At 32.0% G+C, this 12,876-nt stretch overlaps 1 pseudogene; it reads right to left on the bottom strand.

Annotated features, from left to right (window-relative positions):
• Positions 1-4,671: 4,671 nt before the first annotated feature.
• On the bottom strand, positions 4,672-11,333 carry LOC123269726 (annotated as a pseudogene).
• Between the last annotated feature and the right edge of the window lie 1,543 nt (positions 11,334-12,876).

Raw genomic sequence — 12,876 nt, 5'->3', positions numbered from 1 at the left:
TTGACTTTTTGGTAAATTTTATTTAACAAGAAGTTAAAAATTAATAATTGTCAACTTAAATTCAATAAAATATTACCAAAAAAATTTTTGTGCCGCAATTTTTGGGTTTACATAAAATTATTTTTTCGGATTTCATGATAAAGTTTTGAAGATAGTAAAAGACCATTTTTTATTAACTATTGTAAAAATTTACAATAAAAGAAAAATCATTGTCTTTCGTCATCGCGTTTGAAAAGTTTCAAATATATTTCAATTATTTATTATTCATGTTTCATACAAATAATTCATTAGAAACTTGTGAATTTGAATAAAACTATAGAAGAAATTTTTATTTATTAATCCTATATTAAATTCCAATGCTATTTTGAAAATATTATAAAAATAGGGTCTCTACTTCTCAACCGAATAGTAGTCGATGTTCACCTGAAAAAATTAAGCTTACATAAACATGATGTACGTTCACTATTTCGACGCGAGATATATTAAATAAAAAATAAATGAAGGTATCATACAAGTACTGATATTTTTTAAAAAAATTATTAGAAATGATGTTTTTGAATATTTTTAGTATCATAAATTAAATATTAAAGTAGTACTGCCGCAAAATTCATAATTTACCAAAGTTATGAAAATTTTTTTATCGAAAGATATATGTGTATGTATATCAGCGTCGTCACGCTAACAGTAGTAAAATTCAATTTTGACGGATATTATAAATAATTGCTTTGAATCTAAATAAACAACAAAATTCTTAATAGAGCAACTAATTAGCAACAAACTTAGCACCAAAAATAAATTTTGTTGCTTGAATAATGAGCCAATGCAGGATATGAACTAGTTCATGCTATTTCGATAGATCTAAATATATCAATAACTTACCATCAAAACTTCAGACCGATTCATCACACATCGTTTCTAAGTAATAAAGGAGTTATTCTACTTTAGATGCATGAAAAATAACAGTATTTTTATTAATTTTTTTTTTTAAATACTGTTATGTTTATTGATATAAAACTTGTTAAGTTCAACAAAAACATTCATAAACTTAGGAAAAAATTAAAAGTTTTATTGATTTTAATCATTTTTTTAGTGTAAAAACGACAGTTAAACAGTTTCTGCAATTTTTTCAACACTCTGATTAAGAAATTTAATTTGAAATAATTTAAAAGCATCTGATTTGAATACTATATAGATATACAATTAACATGAAGGTAATCATTTCAAATCATCTTTCTGAATCAGGGCAGCGCACATATACCTGCCTATTTTTTGAGGACTCCTGTTTACCTGGGATTTGACACTAACAAAGGGGTTGAAGTCAATAGAAAAAGAGCCGATAAAGTTAGTATCAAATCTAGTTGCATCACTCGTACGGTACGAAAGATTTTATACTAGCTTTATCGGCTCTTTATACCTTTACGTATAAAAGAAGCAATTTCAATAATTAATTACTCAGAAACGGCGTAGTGAATCGATCTGAAATTTTGGTGATGAGCTATTGATAGGGAAAGGGGGGGGGGGGGCAAAATGGGCCCCTTAAGAAAAAAATGTTGATATCTTTAGTGTTTTTCTCTGGTTTTACTTTTTTTTAGTCCCTTGCCAAGTATTTGACCTCAATTTGCTCTGTTCATTAAAAATGAAAAATTGGAAATGTGGGGCAAAATGGGCCACCTTCAGAAAATTTTTATAATATGAGTTTTTCAGCTTGTTTTACTTTTTTTTCCTTTTACTGAGTTTATGGTATTAATTTTTTTGTGTACATCGAAATTAAAAAATTGAGAAAAGAGGGGTAAAATGGACCCCCCAAAAAACTCAATATGTTTCTTACTTGTTTTATATTTTGAATTTTTTTTATTATGTATTCAGTATAAAAAATTAGGATAACAATAGACCCTAAAAAGCCATCCCTGCAACTTCCCGCTAACTCTATACCTAAGCGCTCCACATTTCACGCCAAAAGCATTAATAAATCAAGTAAAAAATGTCGGAGTAATTTAAAAAAAAAACGCGTTTTTTGAATTATTTCGACAACGGTATCTCTCAAACTAATCAATCAATTTCAGTCGCGTTAACGGCGATCAACGCGGGTTTCTAAGCTTAAAAACCGATCAGTTTTTCGAATCGATTGGTGTAGTGAAGCCAATAAAAATTTATCACAAAAAAAAACAATTTTTTAGAATTTTTTTGACGATATCTCACAAATGAATTAACCGATTTAAAAAAAAATTAAAGGCATTCTATGCAGTCTTTTTAGAACAAAAAGATTATTTATCACTAACCAAACAATTGGACGTGAAATTTCAAAGATGTGTTAAAAAAATACTTTTTTTAATTTTTTAAAATGAAATATCTCTTGAACCATTCAACCGATTTTGACGTTATTGGCGGCGATTGAAGTGATTTTTTAAGCTCTAAAAATCATCTCGTTGAATAAAAAACGATCCAGGAATAAATGTCGGAGTTATGTAAGAAAAAAAAAATAACACTTTTTCCCTGATATTTTGGTCACGATACCTCACAAATGAATCGACCTATTTTGATCACGTTGACGGCAATCGAGGCAGTTTTTTAAGCTTAAGAGCTGATTAGTTTTTGAAAACGATTGATTCAGCAGATTAATGTAATTAAATATTACCTTTATTACTTAATTATGTACCTCTCATTTACCTCGAGAGGAATAGGAGGTATATATGCCATATTTTTTCATCCGATTGATTTTAGATGAATCTCCAAGGACTTATGATTGTCACCGCAAGGACCTTTTTTTGGAACTAGGTCAACACAGACAGCTATAACTTTGTAAATTACATTTTTTTTTTTTGAAATTTTCGTAACTTCAAGTCAAAACATTGTATAATAATGCCATATTACTACTTTTGTAAAATAACATGATTTAATAGCAAAAAAAAAATACTGAAAATTCTCATTTTTTCGTGCCTCTGACTACCCCTAACCCCTTAAAATTTATTAAAAAAAAAACATTTTCTGAAAATTTTATTTTCGAGATTACTCAAAATCTATTGGCCCGAATTACCTTAAATATTATAAAATATTTAGGGGCAAAGAAACTCTTTCGATTGCTGTCAATCTCGTTTGAATCAGTCGAGCCGTTTAAAAGTTATGAGAGGTTTACGTTCATACACACACACACACACACCATCGCAGAAATGGTCAGGGAAGCTTCTGTAACATAAATAGTTTTTTAACAAAAAATATAGTAAATAATGCTGTTATTTAACTCGCGACCTAGTTCATACTTTACCTATATAATTTTTTCTATAATTCAAAAATTCTAGAACATGTTTAACTGAAAAATATTCTTTGGTTTTTAAAGTCTAATCAGCCCATTATACCTCCCAAACACTTCGAGAGTTGAAAATGTTGGGGGCCCATTTTGCCCCCAAATATTTTTGGATATTGAAAATTTTAGGGGGCCCATTTTGCCGCCCCCCCCTTCGCCTATACTTATCTTTCGATAAAAAAAATTTCATAATTTTAGTATAACATGAATTTTGCGATAGTACTATCTTAAATAATACTCCTACTATCTTAAATAGTACTCCTGAACTAAATAAGTGCTTTTTGATTCATCTTTCAACTTGATCATGGTATGAGAACCCATCGATTTACTCGTATTATTTATTACCATTATTATAATTGATTATTATATGTCTAACGAAAATTTCTTACCAAATGTTATAAAATGAGACAGACCACCTACAGTAAATAAATTTTTTAGAAAGAAAATTAGGAAAACGGTTGACCCTAAAAGCCATCCTTGCAACTTCCCGCTAATTCCATACTTAAGCGCTCAAAATTGCACTTATTCCATTTTAGAGCTCTTCGAGCTCAAAAATATAATTTTCGTGTCATTTTGAGCTCTCCGAGCTCAGAAGTTTAATAGAAGTTTAAAAAACACTATTTTTTGAATTTTTAAACCACAATAAATTCTAAATGAATGTATCGATTTTCACGCGTTTGAGAGCATTCGACGCAGTTTCTCAAATTCTATAATATACTTTTAAAAAAATATTGATCAGACCGGAAATTTCGGTGTAATTCGAAAAAATCACTTTTTTTCGATTTTTTCGTCAACGATAACTCACGAACCAATTAACTGATTTCGATCGAGTTGGCGGCGATCGACGTGGTTTTTTAATGTGAAGAGCTGATTAGTTTTTGGAATCGATCGGTAAAGCCGTTTAAAAGTTATTCCAAAAAAACCACATTTGCAAAAAATTTTTTTTGTAGTTTTTTCGAGATTTCTCAAAATCTACTGTTCTGAATCAGTCCAAAGTGTATTTAAAATCTAGGTTCGACCAAGCCCTTTCGAATGGTGTCAACCGCGATAAAATTGGTCAAGCTGTTCAAAAGTTATGAGAGTTTTACACCTCTCATAATTTGATTATCTTGAATTAAGTAGAAAAGTTTTTAAATCAAGTAAAATTTATTTGAATTAAGAATGATTTCTTAGATCAAGTTAATTTTTTTATCAGTGTGGGTGTGAAATTAATGTATAAAGAATTTATTCAACAATTAGGTGAAATGAAACATTTCAATGATTAAAATAAAATTAAACTTTTTATTACCTTAAATAAAAAACTATACATAATTAAATTTAATGAAAAGTTTGGAACGGATTCATAGATCAGTAAATGATGTGCAGCATTTTTACAATGGTTTGAATTCAATATTGACTCCATTGGCAGATGCAGTGAAAGTTGACCGTCTATCACGTCATACATTTTTCCCAGATTTCATACTCAGACAAAATCTTGGAAAGCACGATTTTTACATGCATCTGTCCGATTTTTTTACCTGCAAGACAATAGCTCGATAAAAAGTTCTTAATTCAAGTCTATTAGTTTATTAACTACTTACCGATGCACATCCTGGGTCCTCCGCCGAACGGAAAATAGGCATCATTTAAATTAGTAGCGTCACTGAATCGTTCAGGAATAAAACTCCTCGGGTTTTCAAAGTGCTTTGGATCTGTACACTGCAAAAAATTCGGAGTGAATCGGGAGTGAATTTCACTCCCATCACTCGGAGTTCCGGAGTGAAGTAATTAATCACTCCGCGTAGGGAGTGAATCCGGAGTTTTTATTTGCGGAGTGATTTCAGAGTGATTTCGAATTTCACTCCAAAAAACATCCGCGTTCGGAGTTTTTAAAATAAAGAAAATAAGGATGAATTTTCGTTCTACAAAAAAAATCTCAAAATTAATTTACTATAAGGGTCATTCCACGTCAAATCGACCAATAGTTGGATTCGACTATTGTTTTTTATCGATTTTTTTTTTTATCCTCATTGAGTTTGGCAAATCGCGTAATTTTGATATTCTGAACAGTTGAAATTTCATTTAGTGGCATAATGATGAGAAAAAAAACATTAATTGTATTTGTTTATTATTGGTTATTCGAAACCCAAGTAGCCCCAAGTATCCCCTTTGAAATTTACTCAATGCAATTTTTAACTTCCCGCTAAGAAAATTTAAAATTTTCAAAAATCGAGAAGTTATTGGTTTTACCCCGTTTTGCGAAAATGGAGTTTTTATCAGATCTCGACGTTTTAAGGTCACAGGAAGCTTTCCTGACTATTCCTGCGATGGTGTCCGTGCGGCTGTAAGTGTGTGTGTGTGTGTGTGTGTGTGTGTGTGTGTGTGTGTGTGTGTGTGTGTGTGTGTGTGTGTGTGTGTGTGTGTGTGTGTGTGTGTGTGTGTGTGTGTGTGTGTGTGTGTGTGTGTGTGTAAACCTCTTATAACTTTTGAACGGCTCGGCCGATCAGATCGAAATAGGTGGCGATCCAAAGAGTATCATTGCCATTAAATTTCGTGAAAATTTGAATCGATTTGATTCGCTAGATTTTGAGAAATCTCAAAAATAAAATTTTCAAAAAATCGTTTTTTTTGGAATAACTTCTAAACAGCTTCACCAATCAATTCCAAAAACTAATCAGCTCTTAAAGTTAAAAAACCACGTCGATTGCCACCAGTCCCATCAAAATCGGTTAATTCGTTCGAGAGTTATCGAAAACGAAAAATTTCGAAAAAAGTGTTTTTTTCACATAACTTCACGATTTCTTTTTTGATCGTTTTTGACGAAATAAAATAATTATTAGAGCTAAAAAAATCACGCCGATCGCTACCAAGAACGTGTAAATTGGTTGATTGGTTCGTGAGTAATCGTTGTCGAAAAAATTCGGAAAAAGTGAATTTTTCAAATTTCTCTAAAATTTTCGGTTCGATCAGTTTGTGTTCAAAATTATATCATAGATTCTGAAAAACTGCGTGGAATACTGCTAGCCACGTAAAAATCGATTCATTCATTTATAAATTATTGTAGTTTGAAAATTCAAAAAATATTGTTTCATCAAACTTCTATCAGACTTTTGAGCTCGAAGAGCTCAAAGCATACAAAAGCTATTTCTTTGAGCTCGAAAAGCTCAAAATAACACACAAATTGTATTTTTGAGCTCGAAGAGCTCCGAAACGTCATAAGTGCAATTTCAAGCGTTTAGGTAACGAATTGGCGGGAAGTTGCAGGGATGGCCTTTAGGGTCAACCGTTTTCCAGATTTTTTTAATTGCAATAGTTTTTAAGATTTTTAAAACATAAGTTTAAAAAATATGGAAAATAGTGAAATTTTGGATTTTGCATAACTTTTGAAAAAATTTTTTTTCTTTTGGCAGAACTTCGTTATAAGATAAAAGAAAACTTCTGACCAAAATTTGTCCAAATCGAAAGGGGTCGAGACCAACTATTGGTCGATTTGACGTGGAATGACCCAAATAAAAACATTATAATAATAATTAAAATGAAATATTATTAAAAATAATAAATTAAATTTTTAATAATCTATCTATCTATCTATATATATATAGGAGACTTTCTATAGATATAGATAGTCACTCATCACGATATCTCTGGAACTATAAGACCTAGAGACTTGAAATTTGGCAGGAATATTCCTTTTGCCAAGTAGAGGTCAGCTAAGAACGGATTTCACGAAATTCCACCCACAAGGGGGGTTGCGGGGTGTTCACGAAAAAAAATTCATATTTTTCAATTATGGCTTTTAATAGTTCAAAACTTGGTCAGAATGTTTCAAATTACATTTAGAAATTTTTTAAAAACGAATTCTGTGACATTCCGGCCCCCTGGCGTGCCCGTGCGTGGGCGTCAAATTAAGAAAAAATTCGTAAATTTCAATCTATAGCTATTAATACTTTGAAACATGGCCAGAATGCTTTTTTGGCGTTTTTGAGCTGTTAAGAATAAATTTCATTAAATTCTACCCCCACATGTCCGTGCGTGAGCGTAAAATTAAAAGAAATTGTACCTTTTAATCTATAGCAGCTAAAGGATTGAAACTTGGCCAGATTTATTTTTTTTGAGTTTTTGAGCTGTAAAGAATGAATTTTATGAAATGCCACCCTCACAAATCCTTGCGTGGGCGTTAATTAAAAAATTATAAAATTCAATTCCTAAAGGATAATAAGAAGGCATTAAATATAAAAAAAATTAAAAATCTATATATATATAAGAGATTTCCACCTATATATTGACTCATCACGATATCTCTGAAACCATAAAGCGTAGAGACTTGAAATTTGGTAGGAATATTCCTTTCGCCGTGTAAAGGTCAGCTAAGAACGGATTTTACGAAATTCTACCTTCAAGGGGGGTTGCGGGGGCGTTGACAATGGAAAATTCCCATTTTTAAACTATAGCTCCTATTGACTCCAAATTTGGCAGGAATCTCCTATATGTGATGTAGAAATGATCTAAGAGCGGATTTTATGATAATCTACTCCGCAAATGGATTGCGGGGGTGGGCGTTAACAATGAAAATTTAAAATTTCCGAGCTATAGCTCATAAAGAATCCGAATTTTGTATGAATTTTTTGTAAGTGATGTAAAAATAATTTATAAACGAATTTAACGATATCCTACTCCACAAGGGGTTGCGGGGGTGGGTGTTAATAATGGAAATTTTAAATTTCCGAGCTGTAGCTCCTATAGGCTCCAAATTTGGTAAGAATCTGCTCTATGTGATGTATAAATGATTCAAGAGTGGATTTAATGACAGCCTACTCCCAATACAGATTGTGGGGGTGGGTATAAACAATGACAATTTTTAATTTTCAAGCTATAGCTCCTACAGACTCCAATTAGGTAGGAATTTTCTCTAAGAGATGTAGAAATAATATACGAACGAATTTTAAGATACCTCACAGGAGTTTGCGGGGCGGGATGTTAACAATTAAAATTTTTAATTTCCAAGCTATAGCTCTTATAGACTTCAAATTTGGTAAGAATCTTCTATATGATGTAGAAATAATCTAAGAGCGGATTTTACGACGAATCACCCCCAATAAGGATTGCGGGGGTGGGTGTTGTCAAAAAAAAATCTTAATTTCCAAAATATAGCTTCTAAAAGGCGTAAATTTGGTAGGAATCTTTTATTTGTCATGTAGAGATCATCTCAAAACGGATTTCAATAAATTCTACTTCCGACAGGGATTGCGGGGGTGGGTGTTAGAATTTCAAATTTCCATTTTCAAACTGTAACTTCTACAAACTTGAAATTAGGTAGGAATCTTTCATTTGTCATGAGATCATCTCAAAACGGATCCCAAAAAATTCTACTTCCGATAGGGATTGCGGGGGTGGGTGTTAAATTCTAAAATTTTAATTTCCAAACTGTAACTCCTGCAGATTCTAAATTTGGTAGGAATCTTCGTGTACGATGTCAAGTTCAGCTAAGAATGGATTTTCTCGAATTCTAACCCCAAAAGGGATGGTGGGGGCGTTAACAATGAAAATTTCTCATTTCCAATCGATAGTTTTTATAGACTCGAAGTTTTGTTGAAATCTTTTATTTATAATGTAGAAATTATCTCGAATAGGATCTTACGAAATTCCTCCCCCACATAGAAGTGCGGGAGTAATAATTGTCAAAAAATTCATATTCTTTAAATACAGTTCCTACAAATATAAAATTTGATAGAATCTGAAGAGAAACAGGCAAATACCGGGATGGCCTCCAAGGTCAACGGATTTAAATATTTTTCTTTCTTAATAGTGATATTTTCTTACAACAATCGTCTCTTTGGCAGCGGCAAAAAAGTCGACTAAGAATTTTACATACATTTTTTATTGCTGAAATGAATTAATATTCATTTTTGGAAGAAAGCCACGGAAATGTTATAGTGATTGCACATTGAAAGTTACAATGAATTTTAGCTAGAATAATCATGTGGACAAAATATACAGACCAATTTGATGGAATTTGGAATCTGTGCAAGTCAAAACAATCTTCCAATTAAATTTCAAATCTAGATCTAAAAATACAATTCTATAAAGCGCCCAGCGGAGCGGGCGGGTAACAGCTAGTTAAATATAAAAAGGGTTTATAAAAATATTTTCTTTACAAAAATTTATTTATTTCTAAATTCATTTATTTTGGGAGTGAATGCGGAGTGAATTTTATTATTAATAAAAATTAACTCCTTCTCGGAGTAAATATCACTCCCGCTGGGAGTGAATCAATTAAAAATCATTCACTCTTCATTCACTTCGCGTTCACTCCGCAAATTTTTTACAGTGTATGCAAACCGTATACTGATACAAAAATAGGAGTCCCTTTTTTCAGAACAAGATCTGTGTCTGGTACCTGAAAATAAAAATTATCATCATGAGTTATAATAGAATAGAGATCCATAAATTTTGAAGAAAAAAAAATTTACTTTTTAATCCTGGCAAGTGTACCGATCAAGGTGGACAACAGGTGGGTATAATCGGACACCTTCGGCGATACAGAGATCCAAGTACTTCATATTATCAAAAGCTTCGAAAATCCATCCATATTCAGCATCCGCTTTTTTAACATCTTCTCTGGCGCGGTCTTGATACTCTTTATTCTGTGCCAACTCCATCAAGACCACAGTTGCTGTTGTAGTACTTGATTCGAGTCCGGAGAAGAATAATCCTGATTGGAAGAAAAGATTTTCACCTTCGAATTCTGTAACACAATTAAATTCATTATTATTCCATGGCTATGTGTACAAAAAAATTAATCTTTGGATTTTTTATTGCATCAAAATTGGTTATTTACTAAAGTGCTATCGTTATCAAAAAAATTTGATGAAAAAGTTGCATTTTGAGCTTGAAAAGCTAAAATCTTTGCGATAGAAAAGTTTTTGAGCCTTTTTCTGAACTTTAATATAACAAGAAGTTCCAGAGATATCCTTTAGAGTCAACCATATCCAGGATTATTTAATTGTTACAATAATAAAAAAATTTTTAATCATAACATTTATGAAAATTTTGGAAAAAAGGTCAGAATTTTCCAAAATCAAAACAGATAAAAAAAAAATTTACTCCAAAGAGGACTTTGTTTATCATTTTCCAACTCAATGATCGAATCAACGTAATCTCCTCTTTTACTACGGCTTTCTTCTCGAGATTTGATAGAGTCTTGAAAAACTTTTTGCAAGTATGTCGAGTCGAATAATATTCTGGTGCTAAATATTTCTACAAGTTTGGGTATGAAGAACACCGTGACCAATGCTATCATGCGCCTAAATCCTCGGAAGAAGCTCATAACTGAAAAAAAACACAATTTATTATCACCTAATAATTATCTAACTTTATAAATTAATTTACAGAATTTGGTGTAATCAGAATTTGGATACTTGAAAGAATCAGTCTTAACACCAAGTGCGATGTTGCCAATAAGATCCGCTCCATACTTGTAATTCAAATCCTGAGCGTCAATAATTTTGACTCCCCGATCATTGGCAGCTTCGTTCCTCAGGAATTACATCATAGGTTCTCCAGTTTCAATCATCAGCGGAACCATCTGCCTCACGTTCTTCCGACCGAAAGATGGAACAGTTTTGCTCCACACTTATTTCCACACAGGATTCTTCAATCCGAACAAATTTTTCATTCCAAAGCTGTCTTTCTGCGGCGATCCTGCGTAGTATCGATCGTTGAAATTTTCAGAATCACGGAACAGGATTTGCTTTATTATTTTTGGATCCTTCAACAAAAGGCGGGGCTTGTGGAAAATGTAGAATCCGATGTATGGAACATTTTCTGGCGCCTCATAGTACAGTTCCGCCAAGTGGTAGCCAGGTGCAGTGCGGAACAGGATTCCATTTTTGTAATCACCGAAAATTAGGTTTGTTTTGCGAAACTGAGACACTCCGCGTTTTTTCCAGTAGCTTAGTTTGTAGCGACAGTAGAAATAACCGAGCAACAATGTTGCCAGGATTATAATTTCAATGTAGTTAGAAAATCGTAAGTATACTTCTTGTTCAGCCATGTTTATTGTTACATAGACTAACGTTAAGTTAACTGCATCTGGGGTTTAAATATTCGGTGTATCTAGCGGGTCATTAGTGTAGGTAATGTTAATGAGGCTAAAGTATGTTATTATTCTAAAATGGAAAACGCATTTTCTTTTGTTGAACTAATTAAGTTGTAATGACAGGGCTCTTTGTTAAAAAAATTTTTAATTTAGTTAATTAATTTAGTTCTTAATTAAGTTAATCATACAGTCGTCGTCATTGATTTGTAATGGTTGGCAATGATTCGAGCAGAATAAAATATTCTCAATTTAGACATCTCTAACTAAAAATTTCAATTAATAATATGTTTAGAAAATAAAAGAAATAAACGAAACTATGAATAAAATTCACATAAAATAAATAATTGTAAGCTCAGACAAACATAATTATAAAACTTTATCCAAAAAAAAAAAAGTACTATACATAGGGATAGTTAAAGATAAAAAAATTCTTATATGATGGGTAAATCACCAGAGAAATAATTTGAATATTCAAAAATATACGAATAAAATATTTCAAATAAATTTTATGTTTCAAATGAAAGAAAATAAATGAAATATTAGTCTCCTGATAATTACAGTCTTAAAAATAATCAATATCAAATAACTATAGGGGCATTCCATAGTGACTGGTGGGACATTTGACTCTGGAATTCCATCAATTATAAGCTATAATTATGTGACTGAAGCTTATACTATAGTAAAGTTTATCTTATAATATAGAAGAATAACTAATTAACAACTTCCCTTTGTCAAAAACCTCGATTACTTTTTAAGTTTCTCGTAATTATCATTTGACTGAGTGGGACTGGTAGGTCATCGAAAAATCCTTCTCTCTTACCGCGGTATACTTAAAGTCGAATTTCAGTTCGACCACTAAACTTTTAAAAAATACTTCCCTCTCAATACAAAATTTATCCTACAAACATTCAATATTATGAAAAATTAGACTGATTATCTACGTAGAAACAATTAAAAAATTTTTAACTTCCCGCTAAGAAAATTGAAAATTTTCAAAAATCGGGAAGTTATTGGTTTTATCCCGTTTTTCGAAAATGGAGTTTTCAACGAATGTTGATGTTTTGAGGTCCTAGGAAGCCTCCCCGAATGTTTCCGCGGTGATGTCCGTATGTCTGTATGTGTGTGTGTGTAAACGCGCGCGCGCGTGTGTGTGTGTGTGTGTGTGTGTGTGTGTGTGTGTGGCCGTATGTAAACCTCTCATAACTTTTGAACGACTCGACCGATTTCATCGCGGTTGGTGCCATTCGAAAGGGATTGACCAAACTTAGACTTTGAATACCATTTAGACCGATTCGAACCAGTAGATTTTGAGAAATCTCAAAAAAACTGCAAAAAAAAATTTTTTGAAATGTGGTTTTTTTGGAATTTCTTTTAAATGGCTTTACCAATCAATTTCAAAATCTAATCAGCTCTCAAGATCAAAAAACCACGTCGATCACCGCAAGCCCGGTCAAAATCGGTTGATTCGTTTGTGAGTTATCGTTGTCGAAAGAAAACC

Source organism: Cotesia glomerata, linkage group LG7, assembly GCF_020080835.1.
Source record: "Cotesia glomerata isolate CgM1 linkage group LG7, MPM_Cglom_v2.3, whole genome shotgun sequence".
Taxonomy (NCBI): Eukaryota; Metazoa; Arthropoda; class Insecta; order Hymenoptera; family Braconidae; genus Cotesia; species Cotesia glomerata.
The sequence above is the reverse complement of the archived record's forward strand: the minus strand, read 5'-3'. Positions and strand labels throughout refer to the sequence as shown.